Source organism: Orcinus orca, chromosome 8, assembly GCF_937001465.1.
Source record: "Orcinus orca chromosome 8, mOrcOrc1.1, whole genome shotgun sequence".
Classification (NCBI taxonomy): Eukaryota; Metazoa; Chordata; class Mammalia; order Artiodactyla; family Delphinidae; genus Orcinus; species Orcinus orca.
In genome coordinates, this window is record NC_064566.1 from 56,605,728 (window position 1) to 56,621,862 (window position 16,135).

Genomic DNA, 16,135 nt, shown 5'->3' on the forward strand with positions numbered 1-16,135 from the left:
TGAGTCTCACCCGAGGCTCATGATGGTGGCCGGTTCCCTTGTTACAGCCGGCTCTGAATAAAGAGCCTCTGCCTGCTATCAGCTGGGCGGCCTTTATTGATGTCCACAGCCCATACACATAACAAAGAAGTAAATTATAGAGCATGTTCTGCCCTTGAACTGGACCCCCAGTCCTGCCCTCAGATTATTCTTAACACAGCAGCCAGAGTGATCTTGTTAAAATCGTAACACAGGGCTTCCCTGGTGGCGCAGTGGTTGAGAGTCCACCTGCCACTGCAGGGGTCACGGGTTCGTGCCCAGTCCGGGAAGATCCCACATGCCGCGGAGCGGCTAGGCCCGTGAGCCATGGCCACTGGGCCTGCGCGTCCGGAGCCTGTGCTCTGCAACGGGAGAGGCCACAACAGTGAGAGGCCTGCGTACCGCAAAAAAAAAAAAAAAAAAATCGTAATGCATAGTATTTAACACCATGGAAAGAAGAAAATACACAGCAGGGTAGGAGGGGTCTGGAAAACTAGGGGCAGGGAAGGGGGTTCACCAGTGCAACAGGATTGTCAGGGTGGGCCTTGAGGAGAAGGTGATGGAGGAGCAAAGACTTGGAGGTGGGCAGCTAGCCATGCAGATGTTCAGGGGAAGAACACTCCAGGCAGAAGTCGTAGCCTTGAGGCAGGAGTGGGCCTGAAGTGTTCCAACAGAGCAGGAGGTGGGGTCAGAGATGCCGGGGAGACTTGGCATGGACTCCTCCACGTTGGAGGAGTCCACCTCCTTTGTAGGTCGTGTAAGGACTATGACCTTTACTCCAAGGCCAACGGGGAGCCATTACAGAGTTTTGAATAGAGGGGTGACTCGTTCTGATTCACGTCTTAATGGGATCACTCTAGCTGCTGTGTTGAGAATGAAGTGCAAGGGGGTGAGTACAGAAGCAGCAGCCCAGTGAGGGAAGCTATGCAGTCCTCCAGGTACAAGGAGATGGGGCTCCGACCAGGGTGGCAAAAGTGCAGGTGGTGGGAATGGTCAGGCTCTGGATATATTTTGATTATGAGCCTAAAGTTTGTGAGACACCGTGTTAGTGGCTTTCTTCTCCCTTTCCCTCTTCCCTCAAAAATACAGACATCTTCACAGATCCAGGAAGCAAACTGTGGTCCTGGTCACCCTGACAGCCCAATGACCATCGCGCTGAGCACGGATGCCATTCCACACACACTGGCCAGGAGCTGGGGTGCCAGCAGGGCACGTCTGCTCTGGGTGTCTCCAGTGATACCCTGGCACTGCTGGTGAGTGACAGCTCCCCACATAAAATGTGAGCAATGATCACTTCCTTGATCTAAGTCTTAGCAAACAAGAGGGAACTTAAACTGGGCTCAATCCTTCCCCGGGACCATTTAGCATCACATATCAAAAGCCTTAAAAAAAAAAAAAAAAGCTGCATACTCTTTGACCCAGCAATTTCAAGTAAAGAAATTGGGCTGAAGGAAATAAACAGACAAGCACATTAAAATGTTGATCTCAGCATTATTGACAGTGGTAAGAAACTGAAAACAGCAACAGGAACTTGGTTAAACAAATAATGACATATCCTTGTGACGGACTACTACGTCGCTATTTAAAGTCATTTTGGAGAGAAGGTTTAATGGCGTGGGGAAATGTGATATACTAAGGTTGCAAAACCTTGGTATAATCTGTACAATCGGCTCCAAATGGTGGGGGAGGGGGTCGGGGGAGGGGGAGTAGGATTATATGTAGACTCAACATTGGAGAGAAAACCAAAAGGCTGGGAGGAGCTACCTCTACCTGGCAGGGTCATGGGTCATTTTCATGTGTTCTCTGGGTTATCGTAGGTTTCTAAAATTTTCTGTTGTTTACAGGTACTACTGGTGTAATCAGAAAAAAAAAAATCACATGAAATAAAAACACGATAAACGTGATAAAATTTTCAAAGTAATATTTATCCTAGCAATAAAAATAACTACCTATTCCACAATGTGTCATGAGGTTTAATTAGTTTGAGGACATGAAAGAAGCCTGAAGAGGACAATGTAGTACGTGGAACTGGAATCTTTCTGTGACACTATGAAAATGGCCAGTGTTTACTATGTCTAGTGTCCCCCTGCAGCTTCCACCACTGAGGCCACCACAATACGACAAAGAGATGCGCAGATCTGATGGACTGCACTCACTCTGATACTCCACGCATGGTAGTCCTGAACTTGGGGAGATGAGAAGGAGGAGGGAGCAGGAAGGAAGATCAAGGTTTTAGAACCTGTGGGCCTTCAACAAATAGCATCAGCATCTCCTGGGAGCTTATTCGAAATGCAGAGTCTCAGGCCCACGCTCCCGCTGACTGAATCAGAACCCATGCTTGGAAGAGCCCCCAGGCAGTGCCCATGCATGTTAAGTTTCAAAGGCCCTCTCCAGAACACAGCATGTTTTCCCAGCTTGGGGCACGGGGGTGGGGTGTGGTTTGAGATGATCTCAAGTAGGAGGATTTCTCAAGCAAATATTAATTACCTAAAAGATGTAAAAATCACCCAAACCACCCAGAGGTGCAGAGTCTCCGAGCCTTTGGGCCATATCAGGAATCTGGCACCAACCCTGAAGAGCTACTTCCATCTCATTAGCCTTTTACAGGAAGTGGAACCGCATCAGGCATTCCCTTTTCTACCCAGGGAATCCTGAGGCCCCGCTGGCTGGGTGGAGAGCTGTGCATGAATAGTTAATAGCGCTCTGCCCAGAAACAAACATAAAAGGAGCAAAACCAGGTCAAAGCAGTATCACAACATCTCCAGGCGAGGGCTAGGCCTTTTCTAGCACTCACAACATAACTGTGTTGGAACAAGAGGATAGGCTGGGAGACAAGGCTACTTTTCTAACCCTTGAAGATGCCCCAGTTTGCCAGAAGGCCCGGGGAAGGGGTGGGAAAGAAGCCTTGATTGCTATATCTGTAGTCCCACGGCTCAAATAAATTAGGTCACCTGCCTCATACATAAATTCCTCAACACAGGATCACTTTACACTTCTTTGAAGAAGGGAGGAAACAAACATGTCACGAGGCTCTACACTCTGCACCATTTCTCAGTCTCGGCTACACCTTGGCATCACCTGGGGAGCTCTGCAGAGCTCTGATGCCTGGGTCCCAGCCAGAGCCGTTACAGGGCACTCGGAGGTGGGGCTGGGGTGCTGGTCATTGATAAGAGTCCCCAGGTGATGCTAAGGTACAGCCAAGGCTGGAACTCTAAATCTAGCACCTGCCGACCGCTCAGAGAAGCAGCTAGAGAATGATTCTGACCACGCTGGTGCAGAGTGGCAAAGGGACAGAGCTGGAATCAGAACCAGGATGGTTTTTCCGCTTCTACAGGTACCTCCATTTTCAGAAGGCAGGGATGCCAGAGGTCCTCTCGGAGTCTGACCTGCAAAAACCTGAATAGGCTTCCTTGAACCCTCCCAAGCACCCAGACTGCCCCCCCACACACATGCACACCTATGTCCACCGCTGAACTACGATGACAGTTCAGTCAAGGCTCTGGAAGGAAGAATCACAGAACCAGGAGGTGAGTGGGTGAGGAGATAACAGGAAGGAAAAATAGCGATGCCAAGAGCTGCCATTCACACAGAAGACGCTGCCTGTGAGGCACTCTACAGGCTTCACCAATCCCACACCAACCCTTTGAGGTAGAGACTTCTAGTTTCCATTTTATAAATGAAAAAAAGAATGCTGAAAGCTCAGAGAAGTAACTTACTTGAACTCATACAGCTACCAGGAGACGAACAGCGAATTCAACCCAAAATCCATTGGCACTGACTACTGTCTTACATGGCTTTAAAAAGTACTTAACTGAAGTACCTGGGAGAACCATCCGTAGTGGAGGAAAAAGAACTCATGACTCTGGTGACCCTCAAGAAGTTACTCTGAAGGCTCTGGAAATAACGATGCTCATTCAACAATGACAAGGACTCACAAAACTGCCACATTCTTTCATGATAATCCTCTCAACATCCTTACCCAGTAATCATTATTATTCCCAATTTACATATAAGGAAACTAAGGCGTGGAGACATTAAGTAACTTGCCGAGGTCCCACAGCAATAAAGTATCAGGATTGGCAGCGGGGCCATCCACAAATCCAGGGTCTCTTTCAAGCTACCAAGAGGGGAAGTGTGGGAGGAGACCTTTCAAGAGGGCAAAAAGTGAGCTGGACCACAGCGTCCTGGATACTTCCTGGAAAGTGTTTCTAGTCCGAGCATCCCTGCCTCTGTCACTCTATCAGGACTACTTTTTAGTTAGGCATCTTTTTGCTATAATCATTCAACCTGCATAAAAGGAATGTCCACTTTATTTATTCCTGGAGAGGGACGAGTGCATGGCTGGGAAATGTTGAGGGGTTTACACCGGATTAGGATGAAGTGCATCCCAGGGAAACCAATACACAAAGGAAAACAGCCCAGGCAGCAACAGAGCTTGCCAGCCTGTACCAGAGACGGCGCATGACTCAGCATCAGCCAGGAATCGGTTGAGTCCCAGCTCTGCAAACCCAAACCCACGTGACAGGGACAAGTCTTGCAACCACCAGATGCCACACTCCATCAGGAAAGCAGGGATCCTGCCAACCTCCAGAGAGCATCCTGGGGGACAAAGTGGCTGACGTTCTCAATGGCCCCAAAGTCACCTGCGTCATTACTTACCTGTGTGTGCCAGGTGTTCTGCTGAATGAACACTTAATCCTCACAGCCGTGTGATATGAGATGGGCTCCGCTGCTTTCCCGATTTCACAGATGAGGACTCTGAGGCCCAGAAGGGCTGCCCGAGGTCACACAGCCAGGAGGTGACGGTCAGGGTCTGACCCAGTTCTTTCGGGCTCCAAAGCTGATGTTCTCCCCCAATACTCCAGGCTGCTTAGTCGTAATCACCTCGGAGCGCTCACCGTAGAAACTGACTTCAGGGTCTGTAAAGAGCAATTCAGGTTGGATGCTAGGAAGCACGTCCAGGCCTTGACGGCAGACAAACACTAGACAGGATAAGCCAGAAATTCCAAGCTGCTAGAAAGGGCAGATTAGGAACAGCTGGGAGTCCCTGACCGCACAGCACAGGGGAGAGCACAGGGCCCTGGGGGGGCACGCAGTTGTCAAACTTTATAGGTTAGTTCAGTTAAAAAAAAAAAAAAAAAAAAGTAAAATAAAATAAAACACAAAATTTAGGGGAAAAAGCTAAACTGATTCTCTCAAAATCATCAAAAATTCTATTAATTCACAGGTTACAACCTTTAATACTTTGTCTATTTCTTTTCAGCCCTGTTTCAACAGATGTCTGCTTTGAAAAATATATTTGGGATTTAACAGTAGAGTGTTCAGTATTTTTCTAAACATAAATTGTATTGTGGCATTTTCCCATGACACAAAAAACATGTCAGAAACAACATTTAATCTTTGTATAATATCCCACTGCTTGGCTCTGACATATTTTACTTGTCCAGTCCAATTGTTTTTCTTCTTTTTTCACCATTATAAATAACACTACAATGAACATTTTTATTCTTACATCTTTTCTGCCCATCTCTGATTATTTTCTTTGGCGAGATTCCTAGAATTGGAATACTGGGATAAGGGGAGTAAGTGTTTCTAGGACTACTGACAGTTATAGCCAAATTGCTTTCCTAAAAGCGTATGTTAATTTGCTTTCCACCAGCAGCAAAGGAGAATACCTGTCTCCCAGCACCTTCTGCAGAATCTAACATTGTCTTTCAAACAATCTTGGCTAGTAAGCGAAAAATAGTAGCATGAACCTGCAAAGAGGCACAGAGACTTTAAATAACCTACCTCTAGTCATAGAACCCGTACGTGGATGAACAGGGATTTGAACTGAAGTCTGAGCTCCAACGGGTTGGGTCCCTACCCACCACCCAGAAGGACCCAGCCACAGCTTGGGTTATACAATGGCTGTCCAATATCACGTATCCTTTTAGGCTATTTTACATGAGAGTTCCAGAAGGGCAAGGACCTTTGCCTTAGTCTTTGATTATCCCAAGCTTCTAGACCAACAATGTCCAAAAGAACTTTCTGCGATGATGGAAATGATCTGTATCTGGGCTGTCTGATAGGGGAGTCACTATCTTCTCTTGAGTGCTTGAAATGTGGCTAGTGCAACTGAGGAAATGTATTATTAATGTGACTTAATTTTAATTAAATTTAACTTAACTTGTGACTAGTGACCACCACCTTGTACAGCACAGCTCTGGAGTTACCTAGTGTACCACCGAGTATTTATTAAGTGACAAACTCATGGAGTCCCCTAATGTCACCTACCTCTATCACCCTTCCTGAAAGGCAAGAGTTTGCTTCTTCTACCCTTATCGCTGTGTGTCCGTTTGTTCTCTCAGATGCAGGGTTAATGCTATTTATCTGCTGTGTGGGGGTGATGTGAAGATCAGCTAATTAATGTGTGCAAAGAGCTGCACTGCTGACTGGTTCTCAGAATAACTGCACGTTAATAAAACGTTTCAATGACCAATACTCATCCAGAGGCCAAAGCAGGGCTGGGTTTATTTAGTAAAAGGCTGGTTTCTCTGACTCATCCTGAACCAGATCCTTCCACTGTGGCTCTCATCAGTGCAAAGTCCTTTTATTTGAAAGATTTCACCAATCGGAAGATACTGAAATTTACCTTCACCATGGTTTTGATGTCACAGTTTGATGAATAAATTAATAATACAAACAAGACTGGGGAGGGCGGATATTTAACCAACTTGAACAAATTGCTTTTAAGCTCTTAAGCGCTTTAATTGCTTGCATGATAATGAGGCGAATTTTTAAATGTCTTGATTCACTCTTAGGTAGGCCCAGTAAAAGCACCTCTAAAGGGAAACACTTTGCTAAGCACTCCGTTTTAATCATGTGGCATTCTAGAAAGTTACAAAGTTGCCACGCTAAGAAAAATAAGGTTTGCGGGCCAAGAAGTGTACGATCAAATGCTGGGCCTTGGTGTGTGCCCCTGGGGTGTGCCCCTGGGCGGATGGCTTGACTTTCGGAGCTTGTCTCCCCATCCAGAACATGGCCCGGAACAGGAGCTACCTGACACACAGAAGGCACTCTGTTTTGCTCCTGCCCCATCCTTCCACTTCCTGGACAACCACGGGATGAGAGGATTGACAATGTCCCTGCCCACCCTGCCTGGGGAAATGAAGATGCCAATTCTCAAAGCCCCAAAGGCAAGAACGAACACATCCTTTACAACACCAAACTATAAACATAAGACCGTTCCCCCTGACATCTGGAGGTCACTATTATTACTTTCTGTAATAATGTCAGAGTAGGAAGCAGCTTGAAACCTTGCTACTCCAAGCTGGACTATGGACCAGCAGCAAAGCATCCCCTGGGAGCTTGTCAGAAATGCAGATTCTTGGGCCCCAAGAATCTTCAGACCTACTACAGACCTACTGAATTAGAACCTGCATTGTAACAAGATTCTTGGGTAAGGTGTGTTCATATTAAAGTTTGAGAAGCACTACCTAATAAAACATCAAATCTACTCTCCTCTCCCTACCTAATTTTCTAGAGAGGGAAACTGATTCCAGGAATGGGCAAGTGTTTTACCGGAGCCATAAGTATTAGCTCCAACTCTTTGGTTTGACTTTCAAAGAGTTCAAAGACCAGACTTTTAGAAATCAACAATCATTCCACGGCGAGAAAATGGGGTCTTTATGAGACAAACATCCTTAAAACCTAGGGTTCTTGACAATTATAATGAATACTCAATTGCATCTGATATGCTTTCCCTACCGTGGGCCCAGGCCACAGGGCTACTGCCATCCATTGGCAAAGCAAATGCAGGACTCAGGGGACAGGGACGAGGGGACACGGAACACCTGCTCTTGAGATCCTGCTACATTGATGTCCCGTTTCCTTTTTGTTTTCCAAATGAAAGAAAAGCCCCAATTTGAGGTTTGGAATGTGACAAAGAACAAAAATATTCTCTCACCTTCCCTAGTGAAACTGGAGTGGAATCAGTATCAAGGCAGCATCTAAACACTTGTCAGAATTCAGAGTCTGTGACCAGCAAAGTGGGTTTCCTTTATGGTGACCACACCATCAGACAATGCTGAGGTGTCCTCTCCATCCCATCTAAAGGAACTCCTGATGTCTCCTGCTGAGCCTGGGGACACCTTGGTAATGGGAGGACAGGACTTCCCCCACTGGCTGCACGGAATCCTTTGTCAGATGACGAGTCATCTAACCACAGGGAACAAATCTTTTCTGGGTCACAGAAATCTGACACGTGAAAGAGGAAGGCTGACAAACACACCCTCAGATTGAACTGGCCCAGGCAAGGATGGGACAAGAGTAGAGCCCAATTACTACCACTTTGGAAACAGCAATATAGGCTTTTTTTTTTTTTTTGTGCCCAGGGATCATGAAGTGAGACATTTAGGCTGACTTTCCCAATAAATGCTGTGCAGGGTAGGGTGGGGTTAGGAGGGTAGATAAGCTTACTGTGGGGTGGCTTCCTTACTAAGCTTTTCTAAGGCTTCTGAACCAAAAAAAAAAAAAAAAAAAAGAAAAGAAAAGAAAAGAAAGGCAGGGGGGAATCCAAATGCAAAGGCACACTCACTTCTCTGAGAACTGTTTGTCGTTCACCAGGGAGCCAGCCCCACCTACAATACAGAGACACATATTTACATATTTCAACTCCATTGCTGGCTGAAGGGCTACAGAGAGTGAAGACTCATTCGAAGAAAAATGTTCTTGGAAAAAAGATTTGCCTAACAGTTTAGCAGAACAGCTCAAAGTTATGCAAATCCCCTGCTTGAGGTTTGTTTATCACCCCTACCTTCCTCTACTACCTAAGCTCCCAAGAGGGATTGCAAAGTAAGCTGTCATAGTCTGGTTAAAAAAATGAAGTAGAAATCACAGTAGACCCTACTGCTTCTCATGTGTGACAGAAGTCTCACCATGGCATATGCCTCTGACCCTACAATCCCACTTTCTAGGGATTTATCTTAAGGAAATACTAAAATTACACAGTGTGTACAAGAATAATTACTGCAGCTTTGTGATAGTAACAAAAAAACTAAAAATAAACGAAAAGTCAAAATTTGGGTACTGTTCAACTAAATTATGCCATGTTAAAGCACTGGGGTTCTACGTAGCCATTAAAAATGTTGCCTTTGGGGGAAAAGTTATAACGTGGAAAGATTTATCATTAAAGGAAAATAAACATTCAAAATATTGTAACTATGATCTCACTTTTTTCTACAGTCAGAAAGAGAAGTCACAAGGTACAACCCAAAATGTGGTGAAACATTTTCTTTTTGCTTTTCTCTATAATGTCTTACTTTGCTACAGTGAACATGTATTGCTTTGGTAATTAAAATAAAGACAGTAAAAGTCAGGAAAATAACTGTGACAAAGTAAAACTATATAACCTACAGAGGACTAAGCCTCTACATTTACAGTTTCATTAGAAGCCTTCCTTATGGAAAACTATAAATTCAGGGATCCACGCATGCTTGGTTCCCTGGGAACTGGGGCATGTGTCACTTTCAAAGTGGCCCCCATAGCGGTCTGTCAGCGCAAAGTAAAGATGGAGCGATTTAGTTTTCAGTTAAGCCAGGCTGATAGACCATGTAAGAACGCAGGTAAAAAAAAAAAATTGGCCCTGAAATTGACGTTGATTTACCCTGCTAGGCTCTTGGAATCAAACCTGCAAGGAGGTGATTTAAATCCCATTGTTCTTATGTTTTATGTTTTACATTTCTGGACATGGGAGAATGTATTGGGACAGGAACAGCAGGAGGGTTGGGGTCCAGGTAGAGCAGCCGTTCATTAGAACTATACCGGCAGCTAAGTACCCAGGTGAGGATTGTACTGTGCGCTTAGTAGGTTTCATTTTCCTTCAAACTATGACATTTAAAGAGTGAGCAGGCATCTCAAACTGAGTCCCTTGCTTGTGTTGCCCAACAGTATCTTGAATTCTTAATCACCTTCTTTCCCATATTTGTAATTTTTGATCTGGAAATATCAGGTTACGCAACATGCCAACCTGCACAACGATGTAATTCTGTCAGGAAAAAAAGGACTCAATGAGGGAGAAATTCTAACAAAACTGGAAATGACTTTTCTAAGAAAAGAGAAGATATTTTGGTTTCAAGCATTTGAGCTGTTTTTAAATAGACTGTGGATGCAATATTGCTGGTTCTTCTGGGGCTGTTGAGTTCCCTGCCCATTCCCCACCCTCAAATGCAATGTTCCAAAGGGATGAAGGAGGTGGGAGGGAATGACCATCTGTGAATGGCCTGCAGCGTGTCAGAGGTTTCATGGACCTTAATCCTTACAGTGTTGTAAACCAGACAATATCTTCCTATTTTACAAGCAAGAGAACTGAAGTTCCAAAGGTAATTTGCCTAAGGCCACAGAGTCATGACTCCCCTACAGAAAATTAAGGGGTTAAAGTCACATCCTATCAGTTTACTGCCACAAAACCAGAGAGGGTTGAGGAGATTCTACGACCTAGAGTCAGATCTATTGGAAGAGAGCCTTTGGAGATCCGAATCACCCACCCTTACAATATCCAGCCTTCTACTGCAACACTCGTTTCTACGGAGTTCACTACCTCGTAGTCCAGATCGTTCCATTCGCTTCTAGAACTGTCTTCTGATGGTTCTTTTTAAGGCTGAGCCTTGATTCTGCCCCCTGGGTCCCCGCACTGAGCAAGGCTGATCCCGTTTCCCCCACAGTCCATCAGGATGATTCACTGGCCTACTGCCCCCATTCCACCCCCGTTCCGCCCCAAAAGAGAGGCCTTGATACTAGCAGGCTGACAGATGAATCCAAGAGACCTCTCTAGAAAACTGAACCTCTCCGTCCCTGACAACTTCCCCACCACAGAAGATGGCGAACTCACACACCAACCTGCACACTGCCCCCACTCAAAGACACGTGGTAGGAACAAAACCTTCCCTGAATTAATCCCCTAAAACTATATGAACGTCTCCATCCTAAGTCCTGAAGAACGTCCAAATATCGAAACATTCGCAAAGCAGGGCCGAGAGGAGACACACATTCACCTCAGGAAATCAGCTCCGACTGGTCCAATTCCACCAGGTGAAAGGACTTCCCATCCTCACCGTCACCAGAGAAAACAGATTGCTTCTCAACGCGCCCTTCTAACGCCTACAAAGAGAGGAATCTCCTTTGCCAGATGACTGGCCTCGCCGCGCACCTCCCCTCCCAAGCGCGCGCGCGCGAACACACACTCGAGTGCGCGCGCGCTTCCACTGCCACCACCTGTGAAAACATCTCTTGTAACTTTGGCGAAGAGAGCTCCCGGCAAAGCTGAGCGGCAGGGCGCCGGGAGCGCGCCGGGGGTGGTGAGGGTGGAGGGCCGGGCGAGGAAAGGGGAGGGACGCGCCGCCTGCACTCTGCGCCGCGGGCTGGAACTTGGCCTGGAACGCGGCGGTCTCGGCTCGGGTTTCCCGCCCCGGCCCCGCCCACCCAGCGGCCCAGCTCGCGCGGACTGCGGCTCGGCTCGCTGAGGAGCCTCAAGCCGGGGAGCACGGGCAGACGTCTGGGGGAGCGCGACTGGGCCTCGACCCGCGCAGCCCACCGTGGACCCCCGGAGGCTGCCTGAGGGCGGCGGGGAGGAGGGTAGCGCGGGGCCAGCGCCAAGGCGAGGGGCGGGAGTGCGTCGCCCCTGAGCGCAGGGAAACAGGTTGCTGCGGAGCCCCATACCCTCCCCGCGGCCGCCCCGCCGCGACCCGATTCCCGTCCTGCCCCGGGAGCGAACCCAGCCCCTCCAGGGCGCCCTCCACCTTCCCGGACCCCCGCGGCCCGGCCCCAGCCCGGCAGGCAGCCGGGTTAAAGGCGCCTTCAGCAAGGTCAAGGCGAGGCCGGCCGGCACCTGGGGATTTTTCCCAGCCGAGCAAGAGCTTTGCAATCGCATTGTTAAGGATCCTGGCAGTGGCAGGAAATCCGAACGGCCCCACAGGTCTGCGGGAGGGAGGATTTATTTTACAGCGCGGAACACACTCAGACAGACCCGAGATTTCGGCGGGGGGCGGGGGGGAGGGGATCCGAGGTTTCCGGAAGATGGAATGTGGCAAAAACAAAAATTCCCCACCCGTGCACACCCCCACTCCCCGCCTGCGGGAGGAGGGAGCTCAGGGCCACTGTGCCCCTGGCTTCAGCGATCTGCAGGGCACTGGCAGGTCTGGGGCTGCTTATCCCGCTATGGGCGAAAAATAAGATTTAAAAACACTCTACTATGGTTTCTCTATCAAAGACCATCAACGTGCTGCAGGCGGCAAAGGGCAGCAGCGAGATGTGGAGAATAAACAAAACAGAAGCAAATTGCTGTCCGCGTAGCGGAGAAGCGAGGGGGACGGAAGCCATACTCGGCACCCGTCCCCATTCCATCAAAGCCGGCCTAGCCCAGGAAACCAGGAATAGGTACCTGGTGGTGGCGGGCTCTGGCAGAGGCCAGCACTCTCCCTCCGAACCCCGCGCCAGAGTGGGCCTGCATTGCTGGGATGCTTGGCATCTCGGGGGGCGCGGGGGACCAGGCATAGCGGGCAGGTTTCTAAACATGAAGGGAACTGCGTGTGGCAGATGGGGAGGAGGCGCTCGGAGAAGCAGAGAAAAGGGCCTTTGGGGTTCCCCAGGACACAAAGCCAGTTTCCTCATACAGCATTCCCTGGAAGGCCTCCCAACACCCCCAAGGGGAGGCTTGGGCCCTGTAAACTCAATGGATCCTGAGTTCTGACCGGCTTTTTCTCTCTGATCAATCCCAGATCCTTTTCCCAGTCCCTGCCTCGATCTCCGGTCCTTTAGGGACAGCAGCATCGGCACCCAACGCCCGTGGCAGGAGTGGCGAGGCGGCTCTCTTGTCTGGTCCCGGGATAGGAGCGCCCCGGTACTTACATTCCTCAAGCAGGCAAACTTTCGGGCTTGTCTTTCGCGAACAGGGGGCTCGCATCACGGTTCCCGGTAATCACTGAGGCAGTTTATGTAATTGCCCGCGATGCCATTTGGCAGATCTCCCGGCGTGCGCGGCCGCACAGCTCAGCACATGGGCACCCTTTCAGCCCGGCGCTCGAATCCCGAGTGTGCCCCGCAGCCGCCTTCCAAAAGTAGCGCAGCGATCTCGTGGTCTAGTCAAATACCAAGACTGCAAGCAGGACCCGGCAAAACCCAGGCTGTCTCTCCGCGCCGCTTTCGCCGCATTGGTGGCTTACAGATAGCTGCATCTCTACAAACCTCGCCAGGGCTGGTGGTAGGAGGGGGTAAGGGACCGGGCGGGGGATTGCCGCGATTCTGAAGAGGGATCCGTAAGCCACCTGAGTAATAATACCCTCGTCCACATGGACCAGGGTGCACAAATCACTTTAACGTCTCGCCCTGAAAGGGGAGCCAGTTTCCAAAGTTAGAGACCACGCAGTTGAATTTCCAGTACTTTCAAACCTCGCCTAGGCGTAGGCAGGGCAGAGAAGGGAGGGCAGCGGCCAGCAAAGCCCACCCTACTGCCCAGCTAACGAGGACTCACCAGTTGAACCTCCCCTCGCCCCAGTAGTTGACTGTGATTCCCTGGTTGCGTGTACACACACACACACACACACACACACACACACACTCTCCTCGAGACCACCTTCCCGTCTGCTCCTCCAGTATAAAAACTGCATATTTAAATCGCGAGGAAAATGACTAAGGAGCTCGGTGATCACATTTCATTCCAGAGCACATTTCCCCGAAGCTGGGGGTACGAGAGATCTCTCTCTCTCACACACACTCTCACACACACACACACACACACACACACGAGCGTTCCGCGTGTCCACCCGGCGGCTGCAGCCTCAACTCGCTCCGAGGGGAAGGTGGACACCGCGGCAGGCTAGGAGACAGGAGCGCCGCGCCGGCTGCAGAGGGCGCGAGGCTGGGGTCGCTTCTCCCAGTTCTTCCCTCCAACCGCAGCGCGTGCGGGGCCGCCGCAGCCGGCGCTTGCCCCTCAAGGCAGGCTGCAGCCCCGGAGCCCGGCGCCGCCTCGCGGGCTCCTCCAGCGCCCGCCGAGGCCCTGGGGCGGGCGGTTCTGCAGAGTGGCTGCGGGCGCTGGGGCCAGGGTGGGGAAGGGGATCCGGGCGAGGCCGACGAACCTCGGCCCGCGCCCACCTCCCTGCTCTCCCCTAGCCCTGGCTCCCAGGCTCCAGTCCGCGGCAAGCTCCGGGGGCTGCGCGGTAGAGGCTCGGGGCTCCAGACCGACTCGCCTCACCGGCAACCCGCTCCCCTGCCGTCCCCCCTGCCTCCCCCGGTGCGGGCCGGGGGAGCGAGCGAGCCTCTCCCGGAACCCTGGGCATCCTCGCGAGCTGCTCCGACCCTGCCCCAGCTAACGAGCGCAGAGAGTATTGAGAGCGGGCGAGGCGCCGCCGCGGTCCCCAAAGGCGCTTTTCCGTAGAACGGATCGCGCTGCCTTACCGTGGCTGCAGGCTGCCACCGCCGGAGAAGCGGGGAGGAGGGCGGCAGAGAGGCAAGGCGCCGCGCCGCTGGCTCCTCTCGCTCTCGGCGGCGAGGCTCCTCGGCTCCGCGTGCCCGAGCAGGACGCCCAGGAAGGAGCAGGTCCCGGCTCTGCGCTCAGCTCCAGCGAGACCAACAATAGCTCCCGCAGGGAGTGAAGCCCCAGCAAGTCTCCAGCCCCGCGCGCACTCCTGGCTCCGGCTCCCGGCCGCTCCCGGCCGGCGTCCCTACCAGCACTGCTGCCCCACATGAAACAGCTGCAATCCCGAGGCTTCTGGGGGGTTGGGGCGGGTGTGTGCGCGCGCGCGTGTGTGAGTGTGTGTGTGTTTAATAGCTTCCCTCCTCTTCTTCCCCTCCCTGCCTGCTCGCCTGCCTGCCTCCGTCCCCAACCCTCGCTCTCTACACACAGACGGAGAGGGCGAGCGAGACACACACCACACACACTCACACACACACGTACACGCACACGCAGGTTACATGAATGGGAGACTGGAGCCAATCCTAGGAGGCTGGGCGAGCCGCGGCTCACAGACGAAGGGAGCAGGACCGCACCACTGCACCGGGGGGCGCCACGCAGGTGATGCGCGTCCTCCCGGGGCCACTCACCGGCCTCTCGGCCAGCCCAGTCTGTCTGTTCTTTCTGACGTCTTCCCCTCTCCCCTTCCCTCTTTTCTCTCCGCTTCGTTCTCCGTCTTCTCTCCTTCCTATTTCCTTTTCGTTCTCGAATTCTCCGAGTTCTCTCAGTTCACTTTCTCGGTCTCTTCTTTACTTTCACCGTCCTCGCTTGCTCTCTCGCCCCCTTTCTCAAACTTTCTCCTCCCTTGTCCCAACTTTTCTCGACTTCCTCTCCTCTTGCCCTTTGTTCTATTTCCTCCCGCTTTGGCCTTCTCCCCCGTCTCTCTGCAGTGTTTTCTGGTCTCCTTTCCTTCCCCCCATCGCCTGTCCCTGGGTTTCTCTTGGGCGCGTGGCCCCGCTCCCAGCCGACTCCCTGTTGTTATTTCACGCCCGCAACACTTTTGCAGGGACGTCTCTCTCGCCCTTGCTGCTTCAGCACAGCCAGAGGTAATAAAAAGCTGAGAACTAGAGTTCCTTCCTCAGGCACGCAAAACGCCCAAAGAAAGGCCCTCCTTCTTCGGACAACTTCCCCAGAGCCATGGTAACAGCTACTGACTCGCGATAACAATCATTTAAAAAATAACTGCAGTGAATGTGGTCCAAGAGGTTTCTGTCCTTCGCCTGTCTAGATCGTGATCGCCAGCACAATGCAAGAGAAGGGCATTTTTATATGATGGGAGAGGCAGCTTGGTGCAGTGGCAACTTGCTGGGGCTTAGGGAAGAAATTCCCACCCCAGCCCTGCTGCATCCTAACTGTATGACTTCGTGCAGGCCATTACTCTTTATCCAGCCTCAGTCTTCTCATCTGTAAAATGGATGGTTATGGTGAGGATTAAAAGAGAGAACAAAGGAAAGCAAGCTCTGGACATACAGGAGATACTCCATTAATGTTAGTTTCCTTCCCTCCCATCCCTTTTTAAAACTCCCTTCATGATCTTCTGCTACATTATATCTCCATGATCTCCAGCGCTTAATGAAGGAGGAAGTGTGACAATGCTAATGTCATAAAAATGTGAAACAAGGTCGAGGATAT

At 50.6% G+C, this 16,135-nt stretch overlaps 1 protein-coding gene and 1 long non-coding RNA gene across 2 annotated transcripts in view; both read right to left on the reverse strand.

Annotated features, from left to right (window-relative positions):
* Window positions 1–15,008, reverse strand: part of TENM4 (teneurin transmembrane protein 4) — a 757,305-nt gene extending 742,297 nt beyond the window's left edge. The window contains exons 1-2 of the mRNA XM_049713625.1: window positions 14,449–15,008; window positions 4,678–4,937 (exon numbers count right to left, since the gene is read on the reverse strand). The gene's annotated coding sequence lies outside the window, so the exon portion shown is untranslated. The remainder of the gene's footprint in view (window positions 1–4,677; window positions 4,938–14,448) is intronic.
* A 534-nt stretch (window positions 15,009–15,542) lies between these two features.
* The window catches only part of LOC125965205 (uncharacterized), a 29,397-nt gene continuing 28,804 nt past the window's right edge, over window positions 15,543–16,135 (reverse strand). Inside the window, exon 3 of the long non-coding RNA XR_007478842.1 lies at window positions 15,543–15,907. This is a non-coding gene — a long non-coding RNA (uncharacterized LOC125965205). The remainder of the gene's footprint in view (window positions 15,908–16,135) is intronic.